The sequence below is a fragment of the Chanodichthys erythropterus genome, chromosome 10 (genome assembly GCF_024489055.1).
Source record: "Chanodichthys erythropterus isolate Z2021 chromosome 10, ASM2448905v1, whole genome shotgun sequence".
Lineage (NCBI taxonomy): Eukaryota > Metazoa > Chordata > Actinopteri > Cypriniformes > Xenocyprididae > Chanodichthys > Chanodichthys erythropterus.
The window spans coordinates 46,175,503-46,190,377 of NC_090230.1; the positions used below are offsets into that span (position 1 = coordinate 46,175,503).

Genomic DNA, 14,875 nt, shown 5'->3' on the forward strand with positions numbered 1-14,875 from the left:
TTTTTTTTTTTTAACTATAGTGAAGAAACTGTATTAATGAACGATACATTTTGGATTGGCTGTGTGTGTGTGTGTGTATATATATATATATATATATATATATATATATATAATATATATAGTATTATTTATATACAATTACTGTAAAGTAACTCTTCTGGTTCTGTGATGAAATATAAAATTATATAAATTACTTTTTGTTATGTTTTTACTGTAGTAGATATGACATTTTGGAAACCGTGGTTAGCATGGTAAGTGTAGCTGGTTTGACTGATCTGGAGCCAAGAAAGTTCATTGATTAGAAAGCACCACTAGATGGCAGGCTTCTCTTGCGTTGGTTACTGTGCGTCAGACTCAAACGTGAGTTCAAGTAATTTAGGAAAGTTTGTAATGGTTTTTTAAATTCATAATGAGTGCGTACTTAATTATGAAATTGCTTCATTGAATTGAATTAGTAGGCTACTTAATAATCATATATTATGCGTTGAGAATTTTGAGGTTTTAGAGGGCATTTCTCAGATTGCCAGGCTCTGTAACGTTAACCAGCTGTAAACCAGCTTAGCCAAGCTGGAAGACCAGCCAACCGGCTTTTAAGATATTTTTTTCAACAGGAATATATCAGTATAATATCTCGGAGCTGGGAGGCACTTGAGATTTAAGTCATTGTTGTTCTATGAATATGATTTTAAAATGGGTGGTCGCGCCTTTGACATCTGACTCTATATTTGATGCTGCTATTAAACAGCTGCGCCCGGTGCAGGCCAGCATTCGCAGATGGCCGGTGGACTGCTGCTGAAATTACATGCTCCAAAACCTCTTTCTCTTTTAATGGGGCAGCCTCCCATGTGAAGAAACTTGGCATTTCCAGTTTCCTCTCCAGACGAAACGAGATTCCCCAGAGAACGAAGACCTGCAACCTACAGATGAGTTTCACAGTTCAAATACCACATTTGCACCCAGAATGTTTATGTTTTTGATGATAAAAATGTCACATTTTGGCATTTTCCCATCTTTATTGTGCTTATTTTACTGTCTACACAATGTACATTTCTTACTCAATGCGTGTTTGATGGTTACATGTTTGTATGCCTTCTACTCAGATGCATTCTTTCCAAATAGGAATAAAAATAAAAAAGGGGAATTACTGTGATAAATTATTTCTGATGTATTTTATGTCTGGTGATGAGTTTTTCTGCCCTGTCTTATTACAGGTGCAGAAGCACAAAGACCTTGAAATGTATTGAGGAAGTACAATCATGGTCCTCACATGGACAAATTTCCAGAAGCAGACAGAATCACTGGAGCGTAATGAGTCAAAACGTTGGTATAAATAGCATCAGCAAGGAGGATCATGAATAATGAAGGAGCCGCCCATCCCACCGGAGCAAGAAGGCACAAGTCATAGGCCTCACATGATGTCAACATACGCTAACAAGGTCCTGTGTCTGTGTCTTATACAAAGCATCCACACTCTAAAGAATGCTTCAAATCCTTTCATCATCTGGGTGAGCTAGATCAGTGATTCTCAACCTTTTTTGAGTAATGGACCCCCATCATATTTGGAACCATCTTCAAGGACCCCAGAATAAAATTGACTCATTGGTATCATTAATGACTTTGTGACGACCAAATGTAATAGACTATAATTTACTACTACGTTAGTTGATTTGTCCTATATTTAGTCATATAGTCAGTTATATTATACATATATTAACTTATTTTATGGGAACATGTCAAATGTCAATATATACAAAAATTCATATTCAGATATTTTATAAGGACCCCCTGGCTTTATGTCAAGGACCACTAGGGGTCCACGGACCCCTGGTTGAGAAACACTGAGCTAGATGATGAGACTTTACAGTGTCACCTACAAAGACTGACTTTGTATGTGAGATTGTATATATAAATGTGATTTTATAGTCTTGTGTACTTAGCACATATGGCAAGCATGCATAAAAACCATTTATATTTGTGTGGTATCTGTTTGCCTCAGACATGCATGTGCTTGACGATAATTATTGTTTTCGTAACTTCTTTAAAAGCTTAGTCTTTATCACCTTCATGCTGTTCCACACCCGTAAGACCCTCATTCATCTTCGGAACACAAATTAAGATATTTTTGTTGAAATCCGATGGCTCCGTGAGGCCTGCATAGCCAGCAATGATATTTCCTCTCTCAAGATCCATTAATGTACTAAAAACATATTTAAATCAGTTCATGTGAGTACAGTGGTTCAATATTAATATTATAAAGTGACAAGAATATTTTTGCTGCGCCAAAAAAAACTAAATAACGACCTAGCCTATATAGTTATGGCCGATTTCAAAACACTGCTTCAGGAAGTTTCAGAGGTTTATGAATCTTTTGTGTCGAATCATGATTCGGATCGCGTGTCAAACCGCCAAACTGCTGAAATCACGTGACTTTAGCGCTCCTAATCGCTGATTCGACACAAAAGATTCATAATGCTCCGAAGCTTAATGAAGAAGTTTTTTTTTAATCGGCCATCACTATATATGTCGTTATTTTGGGGTTTTTTTGGCGCACAAAAAATATTCTTGTCACTTTATAATATTAATATTGAACCACTGTACTCACATGAACTGATTTAAATATGTTTTTAGTACATTAATGGATCTTGAGAGAGGAAATGTCCATTGCTCCCAATGGAGGCCTCACAGAGCCATCAGATTTCAACTAAAATATCTTAATTTGCGTTCCGAAGATTAACGAAGTTGTAGAACGGCATGAGGGTGAGTAATAAATGACATTATTTTCATTTTTGGGTAAACTAAACCTTTAAGGTTGGTATGATTTTTTGATGTGTTGAAAGCATTTGATTTTTTGAAAGCATTTCTATCACTTTTAAATCAATTTATCGCATCCTTGCTGAAATAAATAATTCATTTCTTTAAAATATCTTACTGACTCCAGCTTAAATTTAAACAATAGAAAAATCTTTTTTTTTTTTTTTTTACAGTTTTACGAATCTGTGCGTTTTATCTGATGCTGTTTGGTCTTTTAATCATTTTTAAACTGATTATGTCCACCTGAGAGGTTGTTCGGACCCCTGTTTCCTAGCAACACAGCTAAATGTCCTGGATCACCGTGGGAGGCGAGTGTGAATCTGAGGGGATGTTTCGGTTCGATGTTGACTTTACATAAGGGCCCTTGCACTTCAAAGAACCATCAGTGATTTTATTGACTTTTTAGCCCTTGTTTTGTGGTTTTGGCTTTACGTTTTTCGACTTTCGATCTTGGCCCATCTCTTTGTTACTTCTCAGTTTGTAACAGCTGAAATGGGGTGCTTTTGTTTGATTAAACCTGACTTTGCTATTCCTAGTATTTTTTATTCAGGTCTTGCAATCAAGAGATTTTAAAGTACTCAATATACATATTGAAGTTCCTTGAGTATCAATAGGATATCCGAGTCACCTCAAAATGTTGCCCTACCTGTTCAACCAAATGTATCTTCTGATTTTTACAGAATACTGGCTGTGTGTCAGTCTGGGGATATTTTTGGACCAGTCCTAGATGTCTAGGCTATAGGTCAGATGCCATACATGGCTTCTATACTATGGGCCAGGGGTCAATGAATGCTCACTTTTGACTGCAGAATCCTCCTGACCAGACCTTTGCCCCACAGGTATGTGTGTTATTCAGCCAGAACCTCTAAATAACCCGCGCCTGTGATGTCTGAAGGTGGAGGATGGCTGTGTGGTCCACTTTCACTGGAGTTCTGTCACTTTTTACTGCCTGAGAATTTTTACTCTCTGCTCAGCTCTCGGGTTATGGCAGATGTAAAGTGAAGGACACATAAAACAGACTTCACCTCTGGGCTTTTATTGCACCCCTTTGGAGTTCAGTGACTCTGTCTGAGACAGTGAGTTGACTCAAATCTCACATGATATTCTTTCCTTTTGACTCTTGAGTGTTTATTGGGGATTTGGGCCTGAGAGTATCCTTTATTTAGATCAAGTGGATTGACTAACATCTGCTCTTAATTTTATGGCTCAGTGTCATAAAATGAAGATCAATGTGCTTGGATAATAGGAAAATATGATACAAAAAGAAGTCTCTCAGTGTGTGTGTGTGTGTGTGTGTGTATGTGTATATATATATATATATATATCACACAGACCTAACCAAAACATTATGACCACCTGCCTAATATGCTGTTGGTCTTCCGCGTACTGCCAAAACAGCGCCGACCCGCGGAGGCATGGACTCTACAAGACCCTGAAGGTGTCCTGTGGTATCTGGCACCAAGACAGTAGCAGCAGATCCTTCAAGTCCTGTAGGTTGTGAGGCGGAGCCGCCATGGATCGAGCTTGTTGGTCCAGCACATCCCACAGATGCTCAATTGGATTGAGATCTGGAGAATTCGGAGGCCAGGGCAACACCTTGAACTCATCATCATGTTCCTCAAACCATTCCTGAACAATGTGTGGCAGGGTGCATTATCCTGCTGAAAGAGGCCACTTCCACTAGGGAACAACATTGTCATGAAGGGGTGTACCTGGTCTGCAACAATGCTTAGGTAGGTGGCATGTGTCAAATGTACGTCCACATGAATGACCGGACCGAGGGTTTCCCAGCAGAACATTGCCTAGAGTATCACAATCCCTCCACCGACTTGTCGGCACACATTGATTTAAAAGAAAACAGGACTCATCAGACCAGGTGACCTTCTTTCACTGCTCCATGGTCCAGTTCCAACGCTCGCATACCTATTGTAGGTGCTAGCGATGGTGGACAGGGGTCATCATAGGCACTCTGAATGGTCTGCGGCTACACAGCGCCATACACAGCAGAGTGAGATGCACTGTGTCTTGTGACACATTCCTCCAATAACCATCCTTAAAATTGATGTGACTTATGCCACAGTAGACCTTCTGTTGGCTCGGGCCAGACAGGATCGCCTTCTTTGCCCTCATGCATCGATGAGCGTTGGGCAGGTTTGTTCCTTGGACCACTGTTGGTAGATTCTCACCGCTGCTTACCGGAAGCAACCCACAAGCCTTGTTGTTTCAGAGATACTCTGACCCAATCGCCTTGCCATAACAATTTGGGCCTTGTAAAAGTCGTTCATATCTTTATTCCTACCGATTTCTCTTGCATCCAGCACGTTGATTACAAGAACTGATTGTTTGCTTACCATCTAATCTATCCAAACCATAATACATGGCCTTGTTAGGAGATGAACAATGATATTCGCTTCAGCTGTGACTGGTCATAATGTTTTGGCTCATAAATATAGTTTATGTGTGTTTATGTTTGTATATATAGTTCCCTAATGAAAAGGCAGGCAAATGTAATAAAATAAATTATATAAAAATATATAACTTTGCAAGTCAGTTTATAAAATGTAGTAAATGATACAAATGTGCAGTGCATTCATAATAATGTTTGTCAGTTTTTATAGCATCCAACTACTTTTCTGTGATCAAAACTTTAGTATGTTGAACTTGGCACAAAGGAAAATGCTTATTTGTAGTTACTTATTATCTTATTGAAGTCTTGGCCACTTCTCACAGCATAAACTACAAAGCTTGACCTTTGATCCTGTAGTCATGGGACAAATATGTAGCCAGAAACTGATCTCTGGTGTAAACTGACCTTAGCCAATCAATCAATCAATACAAAAGCCAAGCCAATCAATGCAGGGCTAAACCCCTCCAGGGTCTCAAACAACAGTGGGGAACTGAGAAGCAGATTAAATTACCACTTTAAAAAATTAATATAATCAACTTTTTTTTCCAGACTGCTCTGTCGTAAACCGCAGCCACAACTCCACATGCCACATGAGTGCAACCGAGAGACTTTGACTTTGTGAGATATTCCCACCATAGTGTAAACAGGAAGTGGAATAAAAAGGCCACTCAGAGTTATTACTCAAGATAATTATAAGTTCAGAATGTACTTGGCCTTAGCGTTACTACACAAGTCACTTTCACATTTACTTTATTAGTATCCTGTGGGGTTTGAGGATTAGCTGCTTTAAACAGCAGTTATTTAAATGTCTAATTCAAGCACTAACGTACATGCAAATGACCATTACAGGTGTGGCTGCACAGGGATCAAACTGAGGAAGAAAGAAACATGTTTACGTCTGGAAATGTGTTGAGGTGAGTTCTTTCTTTCTTTCTTTTTTATTATTTGTTAATGCACTTTTAAACAACATCAATGAAAGTGGACAAAGATATAGGAAAAATTATTTATTTGGGAATGTTCTCGATTACCTGAGTGAAATATTTTTTTGTGGCATTATCATTTAACCCATGTAAGCATTCACTGACTAGTGCAGTTGCTTTAATCCCGGAACACACCAAGAACTAGCGCCGACTTTGTTGTCACCTCTCTTCGGCTGCATTTCGACCAAAAAGTTGCACTTGAACACACCAAAGTGACCACAGGCGACTGTCAACTACTAGCACATGTGTTCTGAGCCTGCGTGTAAGTAAATATTTGTCTACTTCAGCATGTATCAGTAGTCTATTTTCGTCATTCAAAAAGGGAAACCAAAACAGGAGATATACAAACTGTAAACAAAGCATTTTGAATATCAGTCATGCTGATCACTTTCTTCATTTCATTCGGATCATGTTATTATGAAAATATTTGTGCATTTGAATGCTCAGGTAAGATGACGTAAAATGTTAACAGCCTTCAGTCTGTGCAGTCTTGACTTCTTTTCTCGCTTTCATCACTTTTGCTCTTATTCTCGTGCACTGACGCTAAACTGAACAGACAATCAGAGTTCTCTCTTTCACCGACGGGCCGATGCTGATTCAACATGCTGAAATGGCCAAAAACCCAGACAGCGTCCGACTAGAGCCAATGGTGCAGAACTCACCGAAAAAATGAAGCCAACCGACGCTCAAAAATAGGCCGACATTGCCTGTTTTTGCTTGGTGTGTCCTGGCCTTTAGGGTTGTGTGTTTTTTTTTATTATCAGGTTGGTGTTGTGAAGCGTCATGTTGGATACCAGAGGCAGTTTTCATTCCTGACCTCTGCTTTTTGGTTAAGGTTATTTCAGAGCTGGTAAAAACAGTCCTCTTCCTTTCTCTGAGCTCGTTAGACAAGGGATGCAATTAGAGTCATTAATTGGAATGGGGGGCGTACTGAGAAAGAAATGAACACCTGGAGGCAAATGGGAGAGTGGGTGGGATTTTTGAGAGTGCAGGGGTGATTGGACAAAGCCGTGTGTGTGGATGTCTGCATCTCTGATAACTCTCAGCATCCTAATGAAGCATGCAGATGCAGCTCTGTTTAACTGCATAATATCGCTGGTAGACTTTGTTTTTGTTTTTGTCTTCATTTGCCCTTGCAGACTGTCTGTCTGTGGATTCTGTGCATGAGATGTGCGATCTGACCGATTTTGAATTATTCTCCAGTATACTCAGGTCAGATCTCTAGGGGCAGAGGTTATTTCTCAGAATTTGTGCCAACTATCACTAGCCATTTATTTGAAGCTATTCAAGTCTCTTAAGTGTCCTCAGCTGACCTTTCAGCCATGTCTGCTGTTTGAGAATGGGAATTACTTCTTTTATAGCTCTCTGTGTGTGGGGGTCAGGTTTTGCTATCTTTGTAGAGAACAAATGTCCCCAAAAGGATAGTAAAACCTGAAATCATCAGAGCTAAGGCATAGATGACAGTTGAGTCTGGCCTGGGTCATTTACCTGAACCCAAAAATAAAATAAAATAAAATAAAATAAAATAAAATAAAATAAAATAAAATAAAATAAAATAAAATAAAATAAAATAAAATAAAATAAAATAATCTCAGAATAATGCTGTGGTTGAAAAAAAATATATATAACATAAAATAAAAGATAACATATACAAAAAATTAAATAGAGAAATATTCTGGTATATACGGAAGAGGACTAGGGCCAAGCAATAATAAAAAAAATAAAACCATCTCGAGATTAAAGTTGTTAAATTTCGAGAAAAAAGTTGAGATAAAATGTTGAGAATAAAGTAATTAAATTACGAGAAAAAAAGTCGTTAAATTATGAGAACAAATTCGTAATTTAATGAATTTGTTCTCGTAATTTAATAACTTTTTTTCTCATAATTTAATGACTATTCTCAACATTTTATTTTGACTTTTTTCTTGAAATTTAACGAGTTTTTCTCGTAATTTAACAAGTTTATTCTCAACATTTTATCTCGACTTTTTTCTCGAAATTTAACAACTTTAATCTCGAGATGGTTTTATTTTTTTTTTTATTGCTTGGCCCTAATCCTCTTCCGTAGGTATATGCTTAAAACATTTTTAGCTTAAAACATTATTAATAGCTCAATATAAAAACAATAGAATATGTTGAATAATGCTGTGGTTGGACAAAATTACAAAAAATGATATATATATATATATATATATATATATATATATATATATATATATATATATATATATATATATATAATAAATAATTTAGAAAATAAGAGAACATTTAAAACACAATGTATAAAATTAAACAAGCAAAACAATAGACATCAAAGGAAAGTTCCTGCCATGATATAAAATTAAACATAAGTGTTGGTAAATTCAGTTCTCAGAATATGCTGTGGTTAGTCTATCAAAAACTGTCAATCTGGCTTTATTTATTGAAGGCTGGGCCTAGGTATATCTTTAGGACAAACAAGCTGGTAAGAGTGTATACATTTGCTTACTCAGCTACTGTTTGTGTGTGTGTGTGTGTGTGTGTGTGTGTGTGTGTGTGTGTGTGTGTGTGTGTGTGTGTGTGTGTGTGTGTGTGTGTGTGTGTGTGTGTGTGTGTGTATGTGTGTGGTACTGGAGAACTCTGTGGGAGGTAAAACTGCAGGCTGTCCATTTAAGGGAAGGATTATTCTTTTTTTCTTTCCTTTGGGACAGGACATCAGTCTGAGAGGAATTTTTACCTTCTGATGTTTTAATCCCCCCCGTTTCTCTCCGTCTTTCTCTACTTATGCCCCTTTTCTGCTATCCTCATCAAAATGATGGTTAAGCATCTCTTCAACACTTAAGAAGTCTTGAAGGGATTTCAGATGCCCTGTATTATGTGGGTTTGGGTGCCTGTGAGAGTGTTTATCTGTGTTTGTTTTTATGTTCAAAACTCAATTTACAGCTCTCACATACAGTAATGATGTATGTTCTTGTGTAAAACTGTACAATTCAGAATATGTATAGATGACATTTAAACTTTGATTATTATGATGTTATTCATACCTCAAAAATTCCACATTTTAATTCTGCTTCCTTAAATTCAAATTACATCCTTTTAGTTTCCGCATTTCATTTTTGAATTTCATTTAAAAGGCATTCATAATTTAAATATGTGCCTGAGTGAGAATTTCACACACATTTCATCCAGTTAGCTGATGTAACAAGACAAGCAAAACTATAAGAGAGGAATTAGAGACAGATCACATCCTTTCTGCCTGACCTGGAAATAAGAGATTCACATTATGGAATGAAAGAGAGAAAGTGAGTGAGGGCAGTTAGAGAAAAAGGAAGTGAGAGATGCCACGGGCGGATGCTCCAACGCTGCTGCATCACTTTTGATTTGCATGCTCTATATCTCTGAGCACTTGTATTTGTGTTTTGTGTTGAAACTAGAGCAGAGCTATTGTTCCAGTAACAATGATGAAAGACGATGAGAAAGATGCTTGGGTAAACGTACAGTCTTGGCTAGACATAAAACATAAAAAAGGATCTGTATGGAGAGGGGTTGTGGGTTTAAAAGTGTATTCTGGAAGTTTAGGTACTACTTACTATAATTAAAATACTCATTATCCACAGAAGCTGGCTAAAAAAATCAAATAGAAAAAATGATTCATATCGTAAAGAGGCCTAAAATGTCTTTATTCACTTCTTAAAACATTAAAAGTTCAGTGTTATGGTTTGGTATAGGCTTAGAGTTAGTTTTCTAAATTAGTATTGTAATAGCAAAATGGTAACATGTAATAGTAAAATTCTATTTTTTAATTATAAATAATTTTCAAATATTTTAGTTATTATTTAATTATTACGATAAGCTCTTTGTTTAATTTAAGAATAGTACAAGTCAATTCGAAGTTATCATTTAGACAGCTAAACATTTGGCATTGTAATACACTGTCCATATCATAACATTATAATTAAGATATTATTGATGAAGTCTGAGAGGTTTCTGTCCCTCCATAGAAATCCAACGCAACCACCACAAGGTCCAGATAGGTAGGAAAAAGACATCATTAAAGTACTCCATGTGACTCCAGTAGCTCAAACTCAATTTTATGAAGCGACGTGAGGTTTTTTGTTTTTTGTTTTTGCGAAAAAACATAATTTACCACTTTACTTACAAAAATATTGATCTGCAATGCACGTTCATGAGAACTTGTGTTCAGATTTGCGCTTCTACTTAACACACATGCGTGAATGTTCATAAGAGTTCATAATGTGTGAGATGACATTGTTGCATGAACACGCTTTGGATAATATTGTTTTTTAAATAAATTTGTAAATTATGTTTTTATTTTCACAAACAAAGCACTCATGTCGCTTCATAACACTGAGTTTAAGCCACTGGAGTCACATGGAGTCCTTAAATGATGTCTTTTTCCCACCTTTCTGGACCTTGGAGCTGTGCATTGGATCTCTATGGAGAGACAGAAACCTCTCAGAAGTCATCAAAAATATCTTAATTTGTGTTCCGAACATGAACAAAGGTTTTACAGATTTGGAGCGACATGAGGGTGAGTAATTAATGAATTTTCATTTTTGGGTGAACTAACCCTTTAATGAAACAGACTGAATTTACATATGCATATATTGATTTACATATTCATTCAGATTAGCTTTATTTTTATATATACTTTTTTTTCACAGGTTGGTCAGATTTTGGTCTGATACATTACTGTTAAAAAGTTTAGGGTTTAAGAAAGTCTCTTATGCTCACCAACAGTACATTTCGTTGATCAAAAATGCATGTAAAAAAAAAAAAAAAAAAAAAAAAAAAATATATATATATATATATATATATATATATATATATATATAATATATATATTAATTTTTTTTGACAAAAAAGTAATACATTTTTTTCAGTATTCTTTGATGAATAGAAAGTTCAAGAGAACAGCATTTATTGGAAATTTGAAATCGTTTGCAACAAAAATAAATGTTACTTTTGATCAATTTAATGCATCAAACAAATATAACAAAAAAACATCAATCAACATATATGTTATTCTATATGAAGTTCTCTCAGTTGTGTTGTTGTAGAGGTTGCATCTTGCCTTAGGCACTAAAATCATTCTTATGAACACCGCAGTCTTCCTTTGTGCATTTACGTGTGTACAGTCATGTATTTACATTTCACAATGTTGACAAACAACCTTTGTGTGTGTATCTACTGAATCACATCTCATCAGGATCATAAGACATGAAGTAGTGAACATGTACCATTCCTACACTCCAAGAAAAGTCCATAAAACTAGACCCAATGTACTGTTAATATGAGAGAATTTTTTCGTATTGATTTCTCACAGGTGTTCTACCTGTATTTTAAATTGCACGTTGCATTGTGTTGTGTTTTAGGGTTGAAGGAAATGCCTGTAAACTTAACGGAAAACTACTGCTAATTTTCTGCCAGGACATTATCCATTTTTCTACAGATTTTTTTCTTACTGTGTACAGAACCCTCATATTACAGGATATTCCATATAAAATTCCATAATCCATCCATCAGCCAGTAAGCTGTCAGTATGCAAAATACAAGACTCCTACATGAAGCAGACAGTAAGCGTATACACTACATTTCCCTCAGATTAACAGACGTCACATTGAAGACCTCAATCAAAGTCGACCCGGCCCTGTTCCTTTCCCTCATATTCGTTTTGATTAGATTTGCATATTTCAATTTTAGAACATAAATTGCTCCACGATGTTGTCCCACAAGCCCCATCTTGGCGTGTGTGTTCTCAGAATTAATTTCTTCTCAACCCCAGTTGGCCAGACCTCTCTTTTTCTGCATCGCTTGAACGTTTGACTCGATTTGGAGCCTGGTCTTGTGTCCCAGGGGCTTTGATGTAAATTGGAGGAAATCTCAGCACTTGGACACTCCGGCTGGGCATCCAGCCTAATGAGTGTGGCCCGGGTCACCTACGCACCTCTCTCTGCCTTTTCTCTCTCTTTCTCTCTGCCAGCCCTCCCTGCCCTTCTACTCCATTATCCACCACACAGTCTCTTCTCTCCCTGAACTTCATTTTTCATCCTCCACAGTCTTTCTGTTTTTCGTCTTCCACATCTAAACACACATTCCATCCACCCCTTTGTTCATTGTCATACTCATCCCATTCATAATACATCTCCCAGAGAAGGAAGACCCATGAAACCAGTGGTTTCCTGCCCTCAATAGACTTGGCCCACATTTTCAGCTTACTGTCAGATGTAATAATGTAGCAGTGTTCGTGCATTAGCTTGTCTGGTTAGAAGATGCCCATCAGCTTTACTGAGCTTAACTGGGGTTTGTGTAATTCATGAGGAAGCTGCATCTAATATGCAGTAATATGAGGGAATGTACAGTTTATTTATAAATATTATTCTTGCATCTTCACTACAACACCTCAACACATATTCAAAATGTGTTGTTTGACAATAAGATTATGTTATATGAATATTGTTACCTTAATATTTTTCTCTCTTGGCATAGTTTCCATCTTGCTTTGCTGTTGCCAGATTCTGACAGAATTAACCCTGAATTTACACAATGTTTATGATTCAAAAGTTTTGACTGAAAGCATCGTTGGATTAAATCAAAAGTGACAGTAAAAATTATTATTATGAACATTCTATTCCTAAAAAAGTTTCCTCAAAACTGTTTTAACATTGATAATAATAATAAATGTTTCTTGAGCACCAAATCAGCATATTAGAATGATTTCTGAAAGATCATGTGACACTGAAGATTGGAGTAATGATGTTGACAATTCAGCTTTGCCATCACAGGAATAAATTACAATTTAAAATATATTCAAATAAAAAAACAGTTGTTTTAAATTGTAATAATATTTCACAATATTACTGTTTTACTGTATTTTTTAATAAAATAAATGCCACCTTGGTGAACATAGGGTGAATTCAGGGTGATTGGGACACATTTTGCCATTGAGATGAATTAGAAAAAGTGTCCCAATAAACCTGAATTCACCCCTACTTCTTTGAGAAACATAAAAAAATCTTACCCCAAACTTTTAAATGGTAATGTATATTAATTTGGACTGATAGTATATGAAAACTCTTTCAAGTGCTGTTTAAAAAGCACACCAAGGGTGGTGACACAATTTTGACATTCATATAAAAAGTTGCAAAATGAATTGTTTGTTTTTTCTAGCTGTTAAATGGCGATGTATATACGTCACATTGTGCAAATAACGTTTACAGCTAAGATAACGAGTCTTTATTCCTCTCTCTCTGTTCCTATATCATATATTATTTTTCGTAATGTTCCGAGCTTCCCATAACATAAACGTCTGCTAGACTTTGTTTGCACACGCAGAGATAATTTTTGATAAGTCACATCCTGGGACATTACACTCTGTCTTTTATCAAAGAAAGAAATGTCCATTTGCGTTTGTATATTTTCCTCATCTTTACTATCTAACAGATGCCAAAATTTGATGTTAAGTTCCTTTTTTCACTGGAAAGTAAGAAACTTACAGGCCTGTGTTATGTAATATAATAGTGTCACACCCATAAACAAAGACGGGGAAATGCCAAATGTTCCTGTCATGTTTCATGTTCTTTGCAATGATAAACTCTTTTTAATAAGTTGTTTCTGTTTTTAGAATTCATACTGTGATTCAGACTCCCTGCAGCCGCTCTGTGGCTGCGGTCACAGGTGTTGTTGAGGTGATTTATTCATTTGTTTATCCAGGTGGCCTCTGTAGCCACGGGCTGACCGTGCCAACCTTGCTGAGGGCAGAGCAAGGAGACAGAGTTTATCCCACGGCGTGCTCTACCTTTGTGTTTGGTCTGTGTAATTGTAAAGAGGACGCTGACAGGTTCGGAGGGTCCTCGAGCAGTTTAATTGAGAGACTTTGTATGCAGGTTCATTGAGTTTGTTGGCTTTTTATTTGTGTTTGTGTGTAGTTTATCAAGGAGTTGGGCCACGCTAAGGTCCTTACTAAAGTATATATATCCCATATTTACGTGTGAACTCACTTCCACGCTGTGGAGTCTGTTAGAGATAAGAGAGCTGATAATGTCAGCAGGTGTGTGGCTTACCGGAAAGATAGGCCTGGGATGGGTGAATGAGGAACTAGATGTAGAATTAGATCTATAAATCTACACATGTACTTTTTACATAAAGGTCTGTGTGTTACATCATGCAGCATGGATCATATGTATGGTGGGTCCAAAAGTCAAATTATGGAAATAGCTTTATATTGTTTGCCTAAGAATATAGATATATCTGTTGTGAATTCTGTTTAAAACCATCTAACGGGAAGCCTCCGCTTACCTGTCTGTGAAACAGATTTGTTATTCGCATCTGGTGGTTCTTTGCCTCCATGTCATGCATTATAATTGTGTATTGCACACCTAGCCACGGATAATTTCTTACATAAATAATGTTATAAACATTGCAAATTTGCTTTTTTCTGTCTGTAGATTGTTTGCCCTGGTTGTGATACAACTGTACACCACCAGAGAGTTGCAGCCCAAATGAATAATCTTTGTCAATCAGAAGCGTTAAGTCAGTGAAAGAGAAAAAGGGACAAAGAGGTGGGGATGTTCTACTCTCATTCCTTCTTTTTTTCACCATTTTTCTCTTTAACTCTCTCTAACTATCTCTACCCATCATCTTAAACTGATCTTAATGTAGTTTCTCTATCCCCCTC

General features: G+C 36.6%; 1 protein-coding gene across 2 annotated transcripts in view; it reads left to right on the forward strand.

The window, feature by feature from the left end:
• Window positions 1-1,289: 1,289 nt before the first annotated feature.
• Window positions 1,290-14,875, forward strand: part of tiam1a (TIAM Rac1 associated GEF 1a) — a 76,047-nt gene continuing 62,461 nt past the window's right edge. The window contains exons 1-2 of one of the 2 annotated variants that reach the window (XM_067397936.1): window positions 1,290-1,436; window positions 6,068-6,132. The gene's annotated coding sequence lies outside the window, so the exon portion shown is untranslated. Of the gene's footprint in view, window positions 1,437-5,999; window positions 6,133-14,875 lie in introns of those variants that run through there. The other variant, XM_067397937.1, reaches the window with a different exon arrangement.